The 21,627-nt window shown below is 37.1% G+C and overlaps 1 protein-coding gene across 1 annotated transcript in view; it reads left to right on the forward strand.

The window, feature by feature from the left end:
* GALNTL6 (polypeptide N-acetylgalactosaminyltransferase like 6) overlaps window positions 1–21,627 on the forward strand; it is a 1,100,859-nt gene that overhangs the window by 991,937 nt on the left and 87,295 nt on the right. The window lies entirely within an intron of this gene.

The raw sequence follows: 21,627 nt of genomic DNA on the forward strand, positions 1-21,627 counted from the left end.
TTAGATGAGAGAAGCTACTTCTTTCTGATGTTTCGGTGAGGTTTAGCCATGCCATCAAAGTACATCAAAGAAATAACTCAGAATCCCATTGGCAGGCAGGAAATTTGGTGTGCCAACAGATCTACTGCTCCACTGACCAGTGCATTCTTTCTGAAGCACTTTGAATACATAGATAAAAGGATTAAGATAAAATAAATTGAATTATTGGACTTTTTCCCTTTGTATTTGTTCTAGAAACAATAGTTCACATTTTTGTTACAGTTATTCCATAATTTCAATAACAAAAGAGTAATTTAAAGATATGAATGACAAATTAAAGCTATTCTTCATATAATTCCAAAAGAAGAAAGTTTTTTACTTATTTTAATCTGAAACTGCACGTCTCTACTTGCTTTGATCATAAGTACTCACTAAAATTATATATTTTATTACGTATATGTGTATATACACACATATACAATAGAATATCAAATTTCAATGTTTATAAATGAAAAAATTTACCACAACATGTGAAGACCAGATAAACAAAGCAGAATAAACTGTGCAAATGTTGTACCTCAAACCTCCAAGATGTTTTTTGAAAAAGTAGTCTTACAAAAACAATTCATTTTTTCTTTTTTCCTTTATCATTGTCAGTATTTATATAGAAGATAGATTGCTTCTTAAAAGATTTATCATACAAACTCTTATTAGATAAATCTGATTTTCCTAACTACTTACATTATAAAACCAAACCAATTCTTGCTAAAGAAAAATGTGTATCCTGAATGTAATAAAAGTCAAACTTAAGAATCCAGCTAAACATTTTGAATTTATGCATTAAAAGATCATAAAACTGATTTTTATAAAACTGTGACAGCTTATATTCAATGTGTTAACAGAAACGTTATACTGTCCTCAAAATGTCATAAAATAAATATCCCCGAAGAGAAACTCAGGAAACTTGATTGCAGGCTTCAGGACATTTCGAATTTTTCATCTCCCTATGCTGGCGTAAACCTTGAAATACTACTGTTGAAATTAGTGCTTTTTTTTCACCATCATTCAAACACATCTAAACATCTAAGGTACTTTATTCTTAACCTTTTTATAGATACCTTGTTTTAAAACCTTGAGTTTACCAATGTGTTTTGGGTTCCTCTGTTATAGTAATAGCTGTACACTTGTCACAACGTGTATGGCAAAAGGTAATAATGCATAGTAATAGTGACAGAAATAGTGTGTCCTACATTCACTTAGTAAATATACGTGCCAAAGGCTGATCTAAGTGCTTTATATGCATTATCTAACATAAAATCACAACTCTAAGGAGTATTATTCCGTTTTACAGATAAAAAAACTGAAACAAAATTTTAAAGATTTTAGATTAATTTTTTTTAAGGTTTACAGATTAAGTAAACTACCTAGGGAGGCTGACCCCATGGCCTAGTGGTTAAGTCCCCGCGTTCCGCTTTGGTGGCCCAGGGATTCACCGGTTTGGATCCTGGGCATGGACATGGCACGGCTCATCAGGCCATGTTGAGACGGCATCCCACATAGCACAACTAGAAGGACCTACAATTAGAATGTACAACTATGTACTGAGGGGCTTTGGGGAAAAAGAAAAAATAAAACGAAGGTTGGCAACAGATGTTAGCTCAGGTGCCAATCTTTAAAAAAATAAAATAAAATAATAAACTACCCAGTGTCACTAGGGATTAAAATGGTCCATTTCTGCTTAATTGCAGAAATTCAGAAACATAAAATTGACTATTCACCCAGAACTATTCTAGAGTTCATTGTCAACTTTTGATCTCTACTTAATGGCTCCTTTCATTGGACAGAGGCGAGTATCTTCATTATAGTCTAATAGTGTAGCAGCAAACTTTCTGCAGCCTCTGACGAAATACTATTGATTATCAGATATTACCCGAAGCTGGGTGCAAAGTTTACAATAATACCTTCAAATGGAAAAAGAGAATATTACATTTGACCCCAGCATTAAAGAAAAAAATGGTATTGCTATTTGCGATATCATCAGGATTCAAGGGATGCTTTTTACTTTTCACCAGTTTGAGATGTTTTTCTCAAATTCTATTAATTCATGAATTCTTCCAGTTTAAAATGTTATTTAAAAAATTTCTATTAAGCAGGAGACACGTGGCTCTGAATAATGAACTGGATGATGGGTAAAATTGCTATTTAAAGTCTGGAAGGTTGGCAAAATATACATTTGCATTCTAAATCACAAAGGACAGACATAACATAGACAAACATAAACTCGAATCTCTCACTTCTCTGTCACTTGTATCTACCACATCTCTTCTGGGTGACCTGAGATTTTATTACTCCGTTTCCTAGTTATCTGTCATTCTGAAGGATATAATTGGGATGCAGCCCCGTCGTCCTTGTCTGGAAACCATGGCAACAGTGCTGGGAGTTCAGGACTAAATTGCTCCAGGTTGTTCGGACCAACAGCTTCTTTGGCAACAGCTATGACTTACAGGGTCTCATTCCAGACGCATCCCTTCATTCTCCGCGCTATTGTGTGCTGACCTTGGGGTTCCTGTCCCTCTCTATTAGTATCTGTAAGATGAGGGGGGCAAACTTAAACAGGCTTTATTAATGGTATTAGTAAAAGAGAAAAATCAAACATTCATCTGCATTTTTGGACATATTCCATGAATTGTGATTAACTTTACAGTGGAAAGCACTGTAAGATATACACAGTCAGCACTTAAGGCTTGAGAAATATGTATGGATAACTGAGAGTTCACTAGTCTATTTCACACCATAATACAGAAATTGTTTGAAGTCAAGAACTTAAAAGCTCTACTTCAAAAGATTCTATCTATGGTTGTTATCAGGTATCTTTGCTTGCTGTTTGATCTTCAAGCAAAAAAATCATTTCGCTAAACTTTGTGACAAGATTCCATCAGTGAACAAAAATATTTCCAGAAAACTGAGATGAAGAAATGGAGACAAAGTTTTAAAGATTTTAGATTAAATTTCTTTTTACTTTTACAGACTAAATAAACTACCCAGTGTCACTTAGGGATTAAAATGCTCCATTTCTGCTTAATTGCAGAAATTAAGGGCTGAATTTTATATTATTTATATTATATTTATTACTTATATTAAGTGCTTAATTTTTGGTCAAACAGTGTTTAGAGTGCTCCTCAATTCTATCTCTGTATATATCTTTCCTTCTTTTTTCTAACCTCTGATTAGATGAGTAGATTTCACGCCATAACATAAAAGCCAACACAGTATAATTTTCAGGAATCAGTTAAAGAAAAGAGCTCTCTAGAGAAATGATCTGTCTGCACTTTGCCCAGTCTTTAATCTCCTTTAATATGAATCTGAACTCCTCCATGGCCCAGAATTATCCAGTTGCCTTTCAAATGTTGCTGGGTTAGCCAGCTGCTAGGGAGGAGAAGGTGGTATTTAGTCAGTCATTCAACAAGCTTTTATTGAGCATCTAATTTATGCTGAGTGTTGTTCCAGGTACTCAATTTGGAGTTGCACCTGGAAACAGAGAGGAAACCAAGACAGACTGCACAGTGTGGCACAAAAGAGAGAACCTACACCTTTAAATGTTGTCTACCATTTAAGTTACTGAAATAATATAAAAACCATATGAGTCTGATTTTCCAGAGTGCATTTTTACATCCATTCTCCAAAGATAAAAGTCTAAACGTTAGCATTTTCAAAGGATCTGTCCTTTGATTGCAGATAACTCCTCAGAAAATAAAACTGAGCAGTAAACGTTAATTAAGCACCCACAAGATTTAGAATGAAGCCCAGAGACTCTATTCCACAAAATTCTCTGGCACCAGATATAAAGCTTAGATCCAGATAGAAGAGCATTAAATTTGGTTTGGGCTGCCCTTTCCCACCTCTAGGGGCTTATCAACATGGTCCCACACTGATCCAATATTTCTCGGGCTATCTTTAGTCAGGAAAGGGCTCGTGATCACTAGCCTCAGCCATGCAGAAACACGCAAGGCTCCAGACAAGATGAGTCTGGGCACCATATGTCCTAGAATGAATCTAACAAACCTGGGAGCCCCACAGCCTATTTTAAAATCTGTCTTAATGGACTATAACACACTATGCAGTCACCTTTGTTATGCACTGTCATCCTTCCTGTGTGCTGAGTTTAAGATGCAGATGTTTAAGGAAATTTGAACTTACGTCTCACAATCTTTCAGTTCTTATCAGTCATTAATTCATTCAACAGATGTTTATTAATTGATTACAATGTGCCAACCATGGGCCAATCTCTTGGGATTCAAAGATAAACGCGAGAAGATTCTCACTTTGGTGGAGCTCACTCTCCAGCAGCAGCCTGGAGAATTAATTCACCACAATTACACATCACCAGTGTTGTTTGGAATATATTTTATTTCCATATTCACAGCAATAATTGGGGACATATACAATAACCTCTCCATTAGCCTCCCTTTCTCTATTCTTTCTCCTCTTTCAACCATTCTCCACATTTCTTTCATTTATTCCCTGAGTTGCTTTATTTTCCCCTCCTAAAAGTTTACACTTGCTCCTAATTACTACACAAATCAAATGAACATACTGAATTATAAGCCATCAAACTTTCCATCAATTATCTGCCTCACCTGTCTCAAACTACACTGCAAACCAACTCAATTAGTGTTTTCCTTTCCTTCCCAGAAAAGATGGAAACTCATACTTCCATTTCTCCCCCTATTTATTGCAGAGATTTTAACCAACCAGTCCTACTTCGTTCTGTTCCTGAGAAATTGTTTATTCTCTCTATAAACAAGGAGAGAATAAATGGTGAAGCCCTTGAATCAAGTACAATAGAGAGGAGTATTTCATCCGTTAAACATAAACATCAATTAAAGCAGGAAAGCACAAAAAAATACATCAAGAATTTCCTCGAAAGTAAAACATATAAACACACATTGATTTGCCAGTCTGCTAATGCAAAGGAGGCCAAAGCTTGTCCTTCTGCAATTGGGTCCACTGATGGAGAAAAACTAGAGGTGCATAAACCACACCCATATTGCATTTTCCATGAGTTCCAGTTTGGGTTTCTTTAAATTGGAATGAGGACCTAAAGACATTTTGAAGCTATCTTAATGTGGTAATAGAATCCTTCTCATTTTTTGAACTATTTTACCCAGTCTTTTATTGTTACTTACCCATATCTAATTTGACAGCAATCTTTTTAACAACAACTCAATCCTTCCAAACTTCTCAAATTAGTTTTGACATGAACAATTCTTTCTCTTTTCATAACCGTATTTCATCAGGTTAAGTGGTGTTTAATTAAATTACATAATTGTAATCTTTTAAAACTAGCGTAATCACATTTGAGAAGAAACACTGCCTTTGAGGCAAGCATGGAACTTAACTATTGGGAGCAAAAGATTGCAGGTGTATTCAACGTAGCCTGTATACAGTGCAGGGTCACCATAGTATGAATGCCATACATTTACGCAACGAAAGAGAGTGATGGTTAATACATTAAACTGATTAAAGAGAGATTCAGTCCTTTCTGTCAAAAACGTTCAGTCTACTGAGAGTCAGGGGAAACTTGTGTAACAGAACCGTGTGCACTGCTGCCTTTGCGAGGAGGCAAATTTCCCACTTGTTCGGTTCAGGTCTGGGGTGAAGCTCTCCCTTCAGACCCTCAGCCCCCCCAGTGCGCCTGCCCTCTGTCCCGGTGGTGTACAGGTTACAAGGTTGTTGAACGGCCAGCGTCTGGTGACGAGTCCGGGGGCGTCCGCCTTGCTGCCCTTCTCCTTCGTCTCTCCCCTTCTGCGCCCTGATTCTACAGCCCTCTTCCCCCTCCTCTTTTTAGTTATGGCTTCTTTGCCCTTCCCCCAGGCCCACGCTTGTGCAGTCTTTCTAAAGTGAAAAACAAATCTGTTCTAAAATAAGCCTCTGAGGTTTCTTCGAATCTTTGCTTCTACTTTGGTGTGGCTGAGGAAGAAAATGCTCCTGGAGTAAAAACGGAAGGTGGAAAACACATTAAGCATTACAGGATAAACATGGCAAGTTACAATCCCGCCATACACACAAGTAAGCATGTACAGCATAAAGGGACTAAAATATGTCTGAGACTTTAACAGACAGTGTCTCATTTATTTTGTACCTTTTTACGGCTTATAAAATCTTTACATGGAGCTACCTGTGTCCCAAAATTCTGGCCTCTTTGTTCTTCCTATGGTGGTAATAACTATTATTTGGTACCTTAACAAGAAAAAGTAATGAGTTAGCATTTAAAGGTCATTGAATTTAATTTCTTATCCCATTCAACATTAATGCAAGGTAAAAATATAATTTCTATTTCATAATTGCAAAGACAGGCCATTACCTAGTTAATATCAAAGCAAAGATTAGAATTCAGGTTTGCTCTCAAAACCATTAGCCTAATTTCTCTTAGCTGGAAAAATGAAAGACTTTATGCCCTTGGTGAAAAAGTAGCTACTGTCACTCTCTGAAACCACTTTAAAAAAGAAATGCAGATTCTTCCTATCTGATTTTTATTAAATATGAGGGCTGACAAGTCTTGTTATGATTTAATGTAAAATTTAATTTTTTACTATCTTCAAAATGAAACGGTTATTCAATAAGGATTGAATATACACAATAGGGACTAATCATTGAGTATAGAACATTCAGTTCTTTATTCAATCAAACAAGATAACAGCCATCAATTTGGAATTTTTATAGCTCAGTAAACTATATATTCTAGAGCTTAACCTCATTACAGAGCTTCTCAAGAACAAACATGGATTTTAATTATTCATACTTAGAAAATCAAAATGAATAACCTCATTAAGTTAGCTAAATTTAAAGTTTCCCTACAAGGTATATAGCCATCAAAAAAATTTTTAAGTATACTTATAGTTCAACAATTGAATGTTACACAATTACTATAGATCTGCAGTTTTAAAATGGAAAAGTCTTCTCTTAGAGACCACTGAAAACAAAAGAAGAGAACATGAAACAGGTACAAGAAAACCTAACTTTATCCTTGACAAAATCATCAGCTATCTTACCCCCAACCACAATGTACAAGGAAGGTTATCATACGCAGTAAGGTAAATCCAATGATGGCAAAATAGCGGCATGGGAAGATGGAAAGACCATAGCTACACATTTCATTTGAAGTCAGCTGATCTCAATTCTCCAAAGTAACTGGCATGTCCTAAGGGGAAAAACCAACAATCACTTGTTTGAAACACTAGCAACAGATGTGATTGCTGGTGGCCAGAGCTTCCACGAATTGAGTCTGGCACAAAAGAGAAGCAGCAAATAGGAGGTTGGGGACAGTGGTGAAAGAAGTATTATACAGAACAGCCATATCTGCAGGAAGCAGGCTGCTAGTGAGGCAAAATGGAGGAAAGATACTGGATATTATGAGCAGCCCTGAAGCAGCCAATTCCTTTTGGAGGCAGACAAAGGCTAAAATCATTCACTCACACACAAAATTTTGTGTCATAAATTGAATACCTACTGGAATTGGTAACAATTCGCCCTACTCAAAGATAAATAATAATAACTTCTTAAAGGTAATAGCATATACAAATGTTACAAGAAAAAAGGAAGAAAGGACCAGGAAAGCTCACCAAAATAATGTTGCTGTACATTGTTACAAATTTTTTGAAAAGGTTAATGAAGTCATTGACTCTGTAAAACAATAATAAAGGCTGAACTTTATGAGATTAGGCAAAATATCAAAAGACAACATAGGGTGATGAAAAAGAAATGAGAGCAGTTCGGAGCCAATGAAAAAGAAAACCAAAATGAAGGTCATATTGAAAGCAACACAAAGGAGAAGGGATATTCCGAAAATATATCAGGACGTAAAGGATAGGATTGAGAAAAAGGAAGAAAATGAAATTAAAGTGAACAAAGTTAAAAGTCATAAAGTGGAATGGTATGGAAGATAAAGGAGCTCATATTAGTGTTTCCAAGGAAAAAAATTAAAATTAACATGCCATATAGCAAATCTAGGACATACAGCTGAAGCAGTGCTCAGAAGAAAATTTAGACTCTTACATCAACATAAAAATAAACAAGTTAAACATCCAAATCCAGTTTGCAAATGAAAAACAAAATAAACCTAAGGAAATAAGGATAAAAGATTAATAAACATAAAAAATAAATTGATGATTTAGAAAACTTAAAACTAGTAGTGCCTGAGCTGGTTCTTTACAGCCAGACAGAAGTAATGAAGGAGAGACAGACAGACGTGGAGACAGACAAATTAAGTAGAAAATGTTTAATTGACCATCTGTCAAAAAAGAAAACACAAAAATACACAAGCTCGGAAACAACAATGGGGGAAAAAACAGGGATTGTAGAGAAAATTTGTGATCATAAGAGATTACTCTGCTCAATTCCATGGAAATAAGGTTAAGATTATGATAGAAATGGATGATTTTTAACAAAATATAAATGACAAAACTGACTTCCAAAAAGAAAAAATCCAAACTGACTATATTCATTTTTTATTGCTACATGGCTAATTACCACAAGCTTAGTGGCTCAAGACAACACAAAATTTCCTCAAGCCTCTGGATTGGAAGTCCAGCATCTTTAAGCGAGGCCTCTGCTACGGAGCTCACAAGGCTGAAATTAAATTTTCAGCCAGCTCTGTCCTTATCTGGACACTCTACCCGGGAAAGATCTGCTTTCTAGTTTCCTTGGGTTATTGGCGGAACCCATTTCTTTGTGCTTTGGGGACCGAGCCCCTCACTGTCTTGCTGGCTGTGATCTGGATGCCACTTTCAACAACTAGAAGCCACTCTCTAGTCCTTGCCATGTGGCTGCCTCCATGGCCCTCTCATACCACCGCAGCTCACCTCTTCAAGGTCAGAATTTCCCTCACACTTCACATCTTCATAAGTCTTCCTCAGGAGGGTCAGAGTCCCTTTTTAGGACTCACTTGTTAAGTCAGACCCTCCCAGGATAATCTCCCTTTTGATTAACTCAAAGTCAACTAAATTGAAACCATAATCATATCAGCAAAATCCCTTTACCCTTGTCACATAATGTCACCTAATCACAGGTATGAACTCCATCATAATCATATACCCTACCACTCTCAAAGGGAGGAGATTATATAAGGACATATACACCAGGGTGAGGAATTTAGGGAGCCACCTCAGAAGTCCGCCTACCATGCTGACCAACGACCATAGCAGAAATAGAGAAAATTGTCAAAAAGCTATCTGTTCCAAAAAATAAAGCACCAAACCTGATCAGTTTCTTCTAAACCTTGAAGGAACGTATACTGCAATATTTTTCAAAAGTTGTCCTCTAGTATCAGACAAGAAAGAAATTTTTCAGATTAATTATAAAGCTAGCAAAATATTGATAAATCTGACCAAAACAGCGCAAAAAATAGAAAAGCGCAGACATATTTTACTTGTACATACCAGCATGAAAAAGTAATAATGAAAGATTACATAATAGAATAACTATTCAAAGACTAATACACCAAAATAATTGCCGCTCTAGGAAGTTTCCCATTAAATTATTATCTAATGTTGCTTATTATTTGGGACATAGTAAGCAATTCAGTTAGATAAGAGATAATAGAAGAGATATTAAAAATTGGCAAGGAGGAGGGGAGGAAATTCAGTGAGTTGCCGAGTTAAAATGTGTGTATATGTAGTGTAAATATCCAGAAAACAACAGCCTTGATATATACAAACAATCACCAGCCAAAGGAAGACACTATTTACAGTAGTAGGGAAGAACCCAATTAGGACTAAACTTAGCTGTCCTAGACCTCTATGAAGAAATGTTCTAATGCTACTGAGGGACACACGAAAGTCCTGAATACATGAGAATTCATAATGAAGGTAATTCTCCCTAAGCATACTCATAAGTTTAATGCAATCTCAGTAAAAATAGTAACATGAATTTTTTTTGGAGGGGGGAGCTAGACAAAGGGAAAACAGATAAATAGAACAACAAGAAAATTTCTGGGAAAAAATGATAGGAGGCTAAGCATAGCAGAAAATAAAATACATAATAAAATGTGCATGAAAAGACAGAGATACTCAAGGCACAGGATTTAAATAGACCCAGATTAATAAGAGAATTTAATATAAGATAAAGTCAACATTTCAAATCAAGAGGAAGAGAGCGGATTCCTCAGCAAATAGTATAGGACAACTACTTATCTGCTGGAAAAAAAAAGGTTGGATCCACATATCACACTTATGCAAAAATAGATCCCAGGAAGATAAACCACTTTAAACATTAAAAATGAAAATATGTAGGGGCTGGCCCAGTGGCCCAGAGGTGACATTTGGCATGCTCTGCCTTGACTGCCTGGGTTCGGTTCCCAGGCGTGGACCTACACCACCTGTCAGTGGCCATGCTGTGGCAGCATCCCACACACAAAATAGAGGAAGACTGGCACAGATGTTAGCTCAGGGTGGGTGAATCTTCCCCAAGCAAAAAGAGAAAGATTGGCAACAGATGTTAGCTCAGGGTGAATCTTGCTCACCAAACAAAAATAAAGTGACAATGTAAGAACCATAAAAATGATGGAAGAACTGGAATGGGGGAAGCCCCTAAGTGTGACTCAAAAAAAACTAGAGGCAATGAAAGAAAAGATTAATTCATCCACATAATCATTCAATATGGAAAAAACATATTTTCCATATTGGAAGTCAAATGGCAATCTGGGAAAAATTATTTGCAACTAAAACCCTTAATACCAAAAGACCTCCTACAAATCAATAAGATTAAATAGTTTTAAGAAATAAAATAGGCAAAATATCGGAACAGACACTTCACAGAAAAAGGATGTAAAAAACGACTCAAATATGAAAAGTTACTCAACCTCAATTACAAGAAATATACAAATTAAAACTCTAATGGTGTATTTTTCACCTATTAGATTGGCAACAATCAAGAACTTTGATCACACAATGTGTTGACAAGAGTTTAGAGAAACAGACACTTTCAAACATGTCAGTTAAAATAGTGAAAAGTTATGTAACCTCTATGGGGAACAGTTAGAAAATATCCTTCAAAATTTAAACTGTATGTATGTATTGGTTCAAAAGTTTCATTTCTATTCACATAACCTACAGATAAACTCACACATGTGTGAAATGGTGCATATACAAAGGTATTTATCTCAATATTGCTTTTATTGATAAAAAAATGGAAAAACTTAAACATCCATCCTAGGAGACTGATTAAATTAATTATCGTTTACCTGTACTGTGGACTACAGTATGGCCTTTAAAGAATGCAACAGTTTTCTCTTTACTACTATGGAATAATATTCAAACCTGGTGTCAGGTAAGAAAAAGGAAGACACAGAACATACGTGCAAAAATAAATACAAGGGGAAGATAAATTTTGTTTATATTTAATAATAAATATATATACTATATGTAATATAGTATTTATGTAAGTACTTATAAAGTAAAATTATAATATATAGTTTCATATGCAGACAATAGTCACAGATGTACCCATCCATCCAGCAAATATTTATTAAGAGCCTACTATGTGACACTGAGAATACGATAGTTAACGGGAATGACAAGTTCTCTATCTCATAGAATTTGGTGTGAGGACAGAAAGATTATAAATAAATAAGTGAATAGATAAACAAGATAATTTCTGACATTGGTAAGTGCTAAAAAGAAATAAACCAGCCAATATTACAAAGCAAGAGCCCCAGTATAGAGATGGTTATATTTGACTGGCATAATATTTATAAAATATTTGTATCTATAACCAAGACAAAAGACAGAAGAATGGTCTGCACTGTTTACCGGCACCCTGTTTCTGCCGTATTAAACTTGATACCTGACTGGAGATACATATATGGTCTCTTGTGGCCTTTATAGGCCCCTGACTTTACTACCGTCTTAATGAAGGGTGTTTAGATTGGGTGGTGAGAAAAGGCCTTTAAAATACATCTCAATCTGCAATGATATGTTAATATATATTTGTATGGATCTCAAGATTGTTTAAACATAAATCTTAGAAACAAATCCCAGGTACAGATCAGGCCAAAACTTCTAAGCTAAAGCCAGGACTTTGGTCCACAACAAAACAACTGAGCAAAGAGAATCGGCAATTGGTTCAATGGTGGTCTCACTCATGGCCTCTCTTCCCCAGGTCCGGACCCCAGGGTGGCTCATTTCCCTCATCCTCTTACTCCTCCAGTCTTGAGTGTCTCTCATCCAGCTATCACCCCACAGCACTGTTTGCAGCAAATGTTCCGTGTGTTACATGACCCAAGATTTGTAGGAGAAACTACAAAATAATGACATACTGAGATCCCAAAGAAAGGAAGTTGTTCCCCGGCCTCTGACCCCAACCTGGTCTCTCCATCCCCCAGCCTCCACAATTGCTAACTTCCATACTCTTGGATCCCAAGACAAGCCTCTGGTACACTGGCAAAGAACCTAGTTTTAATTAGTAAGCATTTTCCATTTTCTCCACAGTTGTCTGAAAATACAAAAACCTCCTAAGGTGTTTAATTTATACTCCTAAAATAGTTTATTTGCCTCCCTGGATGGGTACAGCTCAATCTCATTTTGGAAGTGTACTCTTTTTCCCTTAAGCTATCTCTATATAAACTATCGTGATGATGTTTTGTACAAATGGCTTTGTTAGAAATAAATTTAGTCTTATAAAATGTACTCATTAGAAATCCTTTTTATGCCGAGGATGATTCTAAAATATTTTATATACCTTCTCATTGCTTTTATGAGACAGCTGTCTTAGAGACCTCTCTTTACTTCTGAGCCTGCAAAGTACCTCAAAGAGGACTTGCATTTTGTATCTAAAACATGACAGAAGCTTTTTTATGGCGCGCCATATACTTCGGATACACAAGATAATACCTGGAGTTATTCCTGTGGGCTTCTTTTCCCTACAACATTTAGCCTAGGTGACATCAAAATAACCATTTTAATTCAACATGCCCAGAATTGATCTTCCAAAGAAAATATTAAAATGACTCTAAACTCATTCAGAAACTGAAAGATAAACAGAAACAGCTGCTAAATGCCTCGCCAGCCAGTCTGAGATTCATTTCAATTACCCAACAAAAGTTACCTCAGGTGTAGCAGAGCATTTTCAAGTTAAATTTTATGTCCATTAGACATAAGCCTAGCGGCAAGTCTAAATTCCTCCCAGTTGTTACTTCATGTCTGATGGCGTTTTCTTAATTCTCTATTTAATTTTCTTTTAGCTTTTATAGATAGTTGTAAAGTGAGCGAGATGTAACAATTTACACAGCATTCAGTACCTGTGTTAGGGTCAATTTAACTTCCTATTGAAATCTTTTCCTAATATTGAGATTTTTAAGAAATATTTGTATTTTTCTGGTTGCCATTTTCCCCAACGAGAAATACAATCTGATCATTCTAATGCTTCTGGTCTGTAAATCTACATAAAGCAAGCCAGTTGCCCCACCCCATCCCCCAGCTCAAGAGACATTTGTATAAAAAGTTACAAAAAAACTCCCCATACACTTCTGAAGCCCTTCACCCAAATCCCAGTGACAATACTATAGAAAGTCTCGGAGTATATACACACATTAACCCTAGAGGTATAAGAATTTGATTTTTACACTCTACGTCAAGGTTGGCAACCTACAACACACGAGACCAATATAAACTGATCCCACAGCTCCCTCCTTCTCTCCAAACTATGAGAGTGACAGTTGAGAAGACAATCCCTACTCGCATACACACACATTCACAGACTGGCATGTTGTCGTGTGCCCTGACCCCTCTCATACAGGTCAACATACTGATACACAGCCACCACCCTACGTAGCCCCCAACATAACAGAAGAATACCATTTGTCCACTAGATAGACTATGTCATATGACCACCACCCTTGAGCACGTATTGTGTGCCACGTAAGGGTGCTACATGTATTTTTTAACTGAGTACTTACAACCACCTTATGACGTAGACACATTACCCCAACTTTACCGAAAATGAAAATGAGACTCAGAAAAGTGTAGCAACCTGCCCAATTCAAACCCTAATACAAAGCGTTCTTTCCACTGCTCCATATTACAAAAGTACATCAACTTTTCCTCAAGATAAAAATAACATGGAAGTGCCCTTATGAACCTTTGAGAGTGCTCACATCTTTTATTTTGATGAAATTTTTTTCATATTGAGTATTGCTAAAAAAACTTAATTGCCTATCAACCGAAGCTTAGAAAACCTTTCGCTTCTCCAGAGTTTTTGTCATAATGGTCTTTATCTGGGTAGCTTTTGACTGATGTGCTCGTTTCAAAGTGTATCCTTGGTACTCCTAGACACTCAAACCCTCATTGTTCACAAAGGAAGTTTTTTAATTCAGATTCTTTGGCTTACTAGAAGACAGAAACCCAATTCGGTCTAACTTAGAGGAAACAGGGAAATCGGACAGAACAACCACACAAACAAACTGTGAAAAAGTCAAGGAAATAAGTGAGCCTCTGGGAAGCCTGGAAACAGGGCCTCGATGCTGCTGTGACCTGTTCTCTGGATATCTTCCCTTCACCTCTCTCTGAGTCAGCTTCATTCCCTCCAACAGGCTTTCCCTCCACCCCTCAGACATGGCCCCTGAAAGCTTTCAGGCTTCCATTTTCTGCTTCACCACCAGAGAGGTAATTCCAATTTGATGAACCTCAAAGAAGCATTTCAATTAGCCTGACCTGAGTCAGGTTCCTGCCTGTGCCTTTAGGAACGAAGTGTCACTGACAGCCCAACTCAGGAGCAAAGGATAGACGTGTTTGGGTATTTCCCCAAAAGAAGGAAGTAGTTGTCCCAACACAGAAAGCCAATTTGAAGAAGTTTTTAAAGAACTTCTATTTATTTTTGGCAGACGGAGAATCCAGAAAATTTAAGCAATAGACTCAAAATCTGGAGACATATGGAAATAATGGTAAAAAGCAAACACTTTGCCGCTACTGCACTTTCTAAGCTGCAGAATAATGATTTAAGGAAAATGAGAGATTGTGTCTTTAACTATAATATTTTATCTAAAGAAGCACGCTTAAGATATTCAGATCCACTCTTTCCTCCTCAAGAATTAATGTTTCAAATAAACCAATAAGTGATATGTCTGTTTTTCTGTTCCAGTCCCCACCAGAATCACTGTTTTTAAGGCCAACTGGTGTCACTGCAAATATGAACACCACATCTTAAAAGTAATGATCTTCTGAACAATGTACCCTCTGAAGCCCTGCCATCCCCACCCGGACCTCTTGAAGCTCACTAAACGCAAGATGCTTTGGGCTCGATTTTCTTTTATACTGACATCACAGCATCTCTTACTTTGAAAAAAATCCTAAGCAGATGGCTCCAGAGACAAGGGCTTTTCCCCTGACACTAGAAACCACCATATCCTAATTAAAGACTGTAGATACATTTTCCAATTTCTGTTTTTATTATCTTTCTATCAACAAATAGAAAAGGGAAATCAGGAAAGGTTAAAATAAGCTGTTCCTTTTTTTTCTCCTTATCTCAAAGAATAACCTCAAAACCCAAGTTTCTAAGAATAAACCAAGGCAACAGTATGTGTGGATGTAACTTCTCTTCCCGAAGGTGCAGTTTTTATCACATCTAGCCCAGAAAAGACAGACATGGCCCTTTTCAATATCACACACCATAGCTTTTTAGGTTAACAACTAATATTTCAACTCTAAATAGATGGCAAAGTGGTCAATTAACTAGTCTTAAGGAGTCTTTCAAACTTAACCCACACAAGTCATACCATACCATTAGAAAGTTATTTTCCAGTCCCGGAAACTTAATTACTCATTTATATATAACGTGCTATATCTTTAACATCAGCAATTTCTTTGTTTTGTTATAAAACAGTTTTGAGTGAAAATAAGTTTAAGATACCTTATTACCTTAAAATTCGTACTTGAATATACTAGAGATCACAGCTTTTATTTTTAATGGCAGCTAAATGGTGGGTTATCATTAAATAACTCAATTGTCTGGAATTAACGTTACTTTACATCAATACACCAATAATTCTTTCATTCATTCAACAAACAATTACAGAGTACCAACTATGTGTCAGGCATTGTCCTAGGTGCTTAGGATACATCACTCAATAAAAGACACAAAGACCCTTGCCTTTTTTGGGGAGAGAGGCTGACAAATAATAAACAAAATAAATAAATGAGGTATCTACTGAGTTAGAAGGTGGGAAATGCTATGAGAACAGGGGCAGAGGACTGTGATGAGTTTGGGGCAAGAGGATTTAGAGCTAAGACTTGAAAGAGCTGAAGGAGTTAGCCATGGGGAGTTCTGGAAGAGAATTCCGGACAGAGGGAACAGCCAGTACAAACACCCTAGGGTGGGAAGGTATCTGGCATGTTTGAGGAACAGAAAAGAAGCCAAAATAGTTTGACCAGAGGGAAGGAGGGGGAGAAGAGTTAAGGATGAGATTAGGGAGAGAGCAGCTTTTGGAACTGAATGCATTAATAAATTCCTTTTTGAGAATTTAAATCACCATTTCCATCAGTATATTACACCTCATCTTATACTCGATAATAATGTTCCCTTAGTATCCTCCTGACAATCAGTTTCTCACTGCAGCTAATTTCACATTCTGTGTGACTGGTATAATTGTATGATTCCATCCAATTTAACATTCTCTATGTCTAAATTTCAGTTTGTGGCTGATATTGAAAAGTGATTAAAAAAATAAGGCAAGCATTCAATTATTCAGTCAATTTGAACTACATCATGAAAAAAATGCTCTGTGCTCATTCACGGGTAAAATAACATTGCTTTAAAATATTTATGTTGTCAAAAGAAGACCCGTTATTTGTAAATCTAAAACATTTCTGCAAGAAATAGATACTTAAGTATGACAATGCTATAGAATTTTTTTTTTTTTAGAATATCACCACACCATACTACCAGGAAATGTCTTTTAAATACATAAACAACATCTTTCAGAACAAATATTGGATTTAATAAATGCCACAACAGTTGTGCTTTCCTAAAGAACCATGATTCCACACTGTTACCTAAACACATCTCTCTAGTGTGTCAGGAGGGATGCTTCTGCTGAAATAAGCTTTGTTATTGAAAGACTGAAAAAAATAAAGAAGTGCATCGTGACATCCACAGTATAGAAATGAAGCAACTCTGAGATTAGGGACAAGTGGCTTTTCTGTGCTTATGGTGAAAAGCAGATTGGCCCTGAGGTTGTAAGAAACAACACTGAATTGGAAAGGCCTTAGGTTCCCTACGTAAGTACAAATTCAAGCATAATTGAAACAAGAGGTGACCATGTTTATTGAGTATCTTTTATGTGCTAAGCTCTTCACTAGTAGCTGGAGATAGAGTAATAATAGTCATGGAACTTTGAGTCTAGTGAGGAGAGACGAATACTAAACAAATCATTACACAAACACAAATAAATCACTCATTGACAGTTACCATAAGTACGGTCTCCACTGAAAGAAAGCTCCATGTGTGCAGATCTTTGAATTAGTCACACATTATAGCTCCAGCATGGGGAACAATGCCTGGCATATAGTAAGTGCTCGCTACACATTTGTTAACTCAATTAATGAATTATGTGAAGGAGAAGTATGCAAGATGGAATGGGAGCATAGAACAAGAGCCTAAACAAATCTAAGGAATCAGTTGTGATAGTGAAGCTGAACTCTGGAAAATAAATAAGGAATAGGCAAAGGATCAGAGAGAGGGAAAGGAGAATTTCCTTTAGAGACAGTAATTTGTGGTAGCAAGCCTTGAGGAGGGAATCTTGGTGCTTTCTAAGGAATTAAAAACAGCCCAGAGAAGGGCTGGGGGAAGGGCAAAAGGGGTAAAGGGGCACATACGTATGGCGACGGACGGAAACTAGACTTTTGGTGGTGAACACGACGCAGTCTATCAGAAGCTGACATATAATGAGGTACACCAGAAATTTACACAATGTTATAAGCTAATGTGACCTCAATAAAATAACGAAAAATAATAATAATAAGATAAAAATAGCCCAGAGAGTGTATTGTGGGGGTTGGTGAGGGACAGGGCAGAGTGATGACGGACACAAGCAAAGGCCAGATAATGCAAGGCTTTGGAAACTTTATGGAGGAGTTGTAACTATTACCTTAACAGGGATAGAAAACCAGTGAAGGATTTTAAATGGAGGCATGATATACTCAGATTTATGTTTTTAAGTAATTGTAGTGGCAATATGGAGAAAAATAAATTCTAGGATTCTATAGTTTTTTTTAACACTGAATTTAGCATTAAAAACATCTGGACAGAAGTTTCCTGAATTTGACTTAGCTGTAAAGAAAAGTTTCTGATGGGAAGAAAGCTAAGAATTAGAAGTAGGTTATCAATAGAAGACATGAATTTTGATCCAGTGGAAATTGTGTAGACAGAACTCTAAGAGGACCCTCTTCCTTGGCTTACTCCCATGATTATGTTATGTTATATTACAGGGCAAAAGAGATTGGCAAATGTAATTAAGATCACTAATCAGTTTACTTTAAAATAGGATGATGATCCTCATGGGCCTAATCTAATCACAGGAGCCTTTTAAAAGCCCAGAGTCTTCTCCCACTGGTAGCACAAGAAGTCATAGAGATTTGAAGCATAAGAAGGATTCTATGAGACAGAGGTTAACCATTGCTAAGAAGGGGGGTTCACAGGCAAGGAACTGAGAATGGCCTCTAGGAGCAGAGCCTGTCCATCAACCAGCAAGAAAATGGGGGTCCTAGTCCTATTACTGCAAGGAACTGAATTCTACCAACAGTCTAAATGAGCCTGCAAGCAGATTCTTCCCCAGAGGCTCCAGATAAGAGCTCAACCCAGCAGCCACCTAGATTTCAGCCTTGTGAGACTCTAGGCAGAGAACCCAGCTGAGTCCACATGGACTTCTGACCCATAGAACTAGATCATAAATGTGTGTTGTTTTAAGCCACTAAGTTTGTAGCAATTTGTTACACACCAATATAAAACTGATACGAAGATCTTTAAAAACTGTATTAGAGTGACCTTCTGAAAGGAAGTTGGTAGAATTTCATTTCTGTGTGTCTATTAGGTCATTTTGCCATAGCTTAGAAAGGAAGGCAAAGATGGTTTATCTAACTTTCCACTGTGGCAGTTGTTACCCTGGCAAACTCTGTCGCAGGAAGAATTCAGTCCGCTGCTGCCTACTTTCCAAGTATTCTACAAGACCACATGAACCAAAAACATAGATAAGCCCAGAGAATGTAAGGCATTGCCCCAGACCTTGGCCCCACATCTTGCCCTCATTTGTCACCATCCCCTTGTGCTGCAGAGGAAATTGGCTACCTCACCAACTGATGAGAGCAATATGGTCACCTTTTTCATGAAAAATAACTGCCTGTGCCAACAAATCACTATGTCCCACATACAGATGATAAGACGGCTTCTCTGCCTGGACACCTGCCTACCTTTGACCAACCAGGACTGACATTTTATTACACACGTGACTACCTAACATTCTCTGCTCTCTCATTGACCACCCCTTCATCTGTTGTCTAATTACTTTCAAATTTTGTCTCTTAAAACTGAGCAAATAATATAAGGAAATAATATCACAAATAATTGCATTCACTGTATTTGATTAAAAATGTCAGAAGAGACACAAGTTTTTAAGAACCAGCTGCGCTAACAATCCCAAAATCTTGGTAACAACCTCAGCAAAGTTTCTCTATTGCTCCTCTCATAATTTGGCCCAGATTAAAAGCGGAGGCATGTGCTCTACTCCACCCAGTTTCTCAGAGACCCAGGTCCCATCTATTTAGTGACTCCTTCTAGGGTCTCAGAGTCCTCCTCTGGATCTTCTGCAATTGGTCAGGCTCTGAGGGAAAAAAGAAATCGTAAAGAAGATGGAAAACAAAGTCCGCTCTTAATTACTTTGGCTCAGAGGTGATACACATCACTTCTGTTCACATTGCACTGGCAAGAAATAGCCATATGGTCACATCTAAATACAAATGAGCTAGACATTATAGCCTGGCAGAAGTGAGCATGGAAATTGATGAGCCCTAGCACTGTATCTCCCACAAAAGGATAAGATGAAATCTGTGAATGATGCATAAGTTTTGCTTAATTGTGTTAGCAGTTCGCCTTTATTAAGGATTTGGAAATAAGTAGTTCCAGTTACTATTGCTGCATAACAGAGAACCCCAATACTGAGAGGCATAAAACAATCATTTTTTTAAGCTCATGGATTCTACCATTCCCAAATTCAGAAAAGACACAAAGGGGATAGCTTGCTTCTGCTTCGGGATAGTGTGTGGGGTCTCAGCTGGGGTGACTCAACAGCTAGTGGCTGGAATCATTTAGAGGAATCTTCATTTACACACCTGGTGGTTGATCCTGGCTGTTCACTAAAACAACTGAGGCTGTTGACCTGAGCACCTACACATGGCCTCTCACGTGGTCTGGACTTTCTCACAAAGGGGTAGCCTCAAGGAGTCAGATTTCTTACATGGCAGCTCAGAGTTGCAAAAACGAGTGCCTAGTGGACAGGCAGAAGCAACAGTCCATTTATAACCTTGCCTCAGTCATTTCTGCTGTAGTCTATTGGTCTAAGAATTCACAAGCCCACCCAAATTCAAGGAGAGAGGACAGAGACCCACATCTCAATGGGAGGGTACCAAGGTCACATTGTAGAGGAGCATGCGCAATGAGAGATTTGTGGTACGCAATTTTGGAAAATTATCTTTGCATATATTATCTTAGAATCTCCCACATATATTATCTTAGGAATCACTAAATTTCAGTGTTTGAAAGGACTTTATATCTTATAGAACAGGGACTAGCAAACTACAGCCCACTACCTGTTTTTCGTAAACAAAGTTTTATTGAAATACAGCTGTGCCTTTTCCTTAGAGACTTGCATAATTGCAAGAGAGACCATATGACGGGCAAAGCCGAAAGTATTTACTCTCACTTGGGGTGTCATTCCTCTTAGTGAAAGGGGTTGGAAGCAAAAGTAAGTTAAGACATCAACATTTCTCTTTCTCTCTTTCAATATTTCAATATTATGCTTTAAAATAAGCGGTGTTATCCGTATTAGTCTGAGTTCTCCAGAGAAACAGAACCAATAGGATATGTATATATAAAGAGAGAGAAACATTTTAAGTAAATGGCTCACATGACTGAGGAGACTTGGTAAGTCCAAAATCTGCAAGGCAGGCCAGCAGGTTGAAGAGCCAGGGAAGAGTTGCAGTTCAAGTCCAAAGACAGTCAGCTGGCAGAAGTCCTTCTTGTTTGGGGGAAATCAGTCTTTGTTCAATTACGGCCTTCAACTTGATTGGATGAGGTCCATCCACATTATAGAAGGTAATTGCTTTACTCAAAGCCCACCAATTTAAATGTTAATCTCATCTGAAAAAACACCCTCATGGAAATATCCAGAATAATGTTTGACCAAATACCTGAGCGCTGTGATGCAGTCAAGCTGACACATAAAACTAACCATTATAGTATATAACTCTTTTTTAATCTTTTTCTTGCAGTGAAAATAGCTCAAAATCTAGCGTATATGAAGCTTGGATTTATGTTCTGATAATTAGTCCTTTTATAGTAAGTAGTTTGTTATATAAAACCATGATTAATTGTGTCTGTCTGAGGGCA

Source organism: Equus quagga, chromosome 3, assembly GCF_021613505.1.
Source record: "Equus quagga isolate Etosha38 chromosome 3, UCLA_HA_Equagga_1.0, whole genome shotgun sequence".
Taxonomy (NCBI): Eukaryota; Metazoa; Chordata; class Mammalia; order Perissodactyla; family Equidae; genus Equus; species Equus quagga.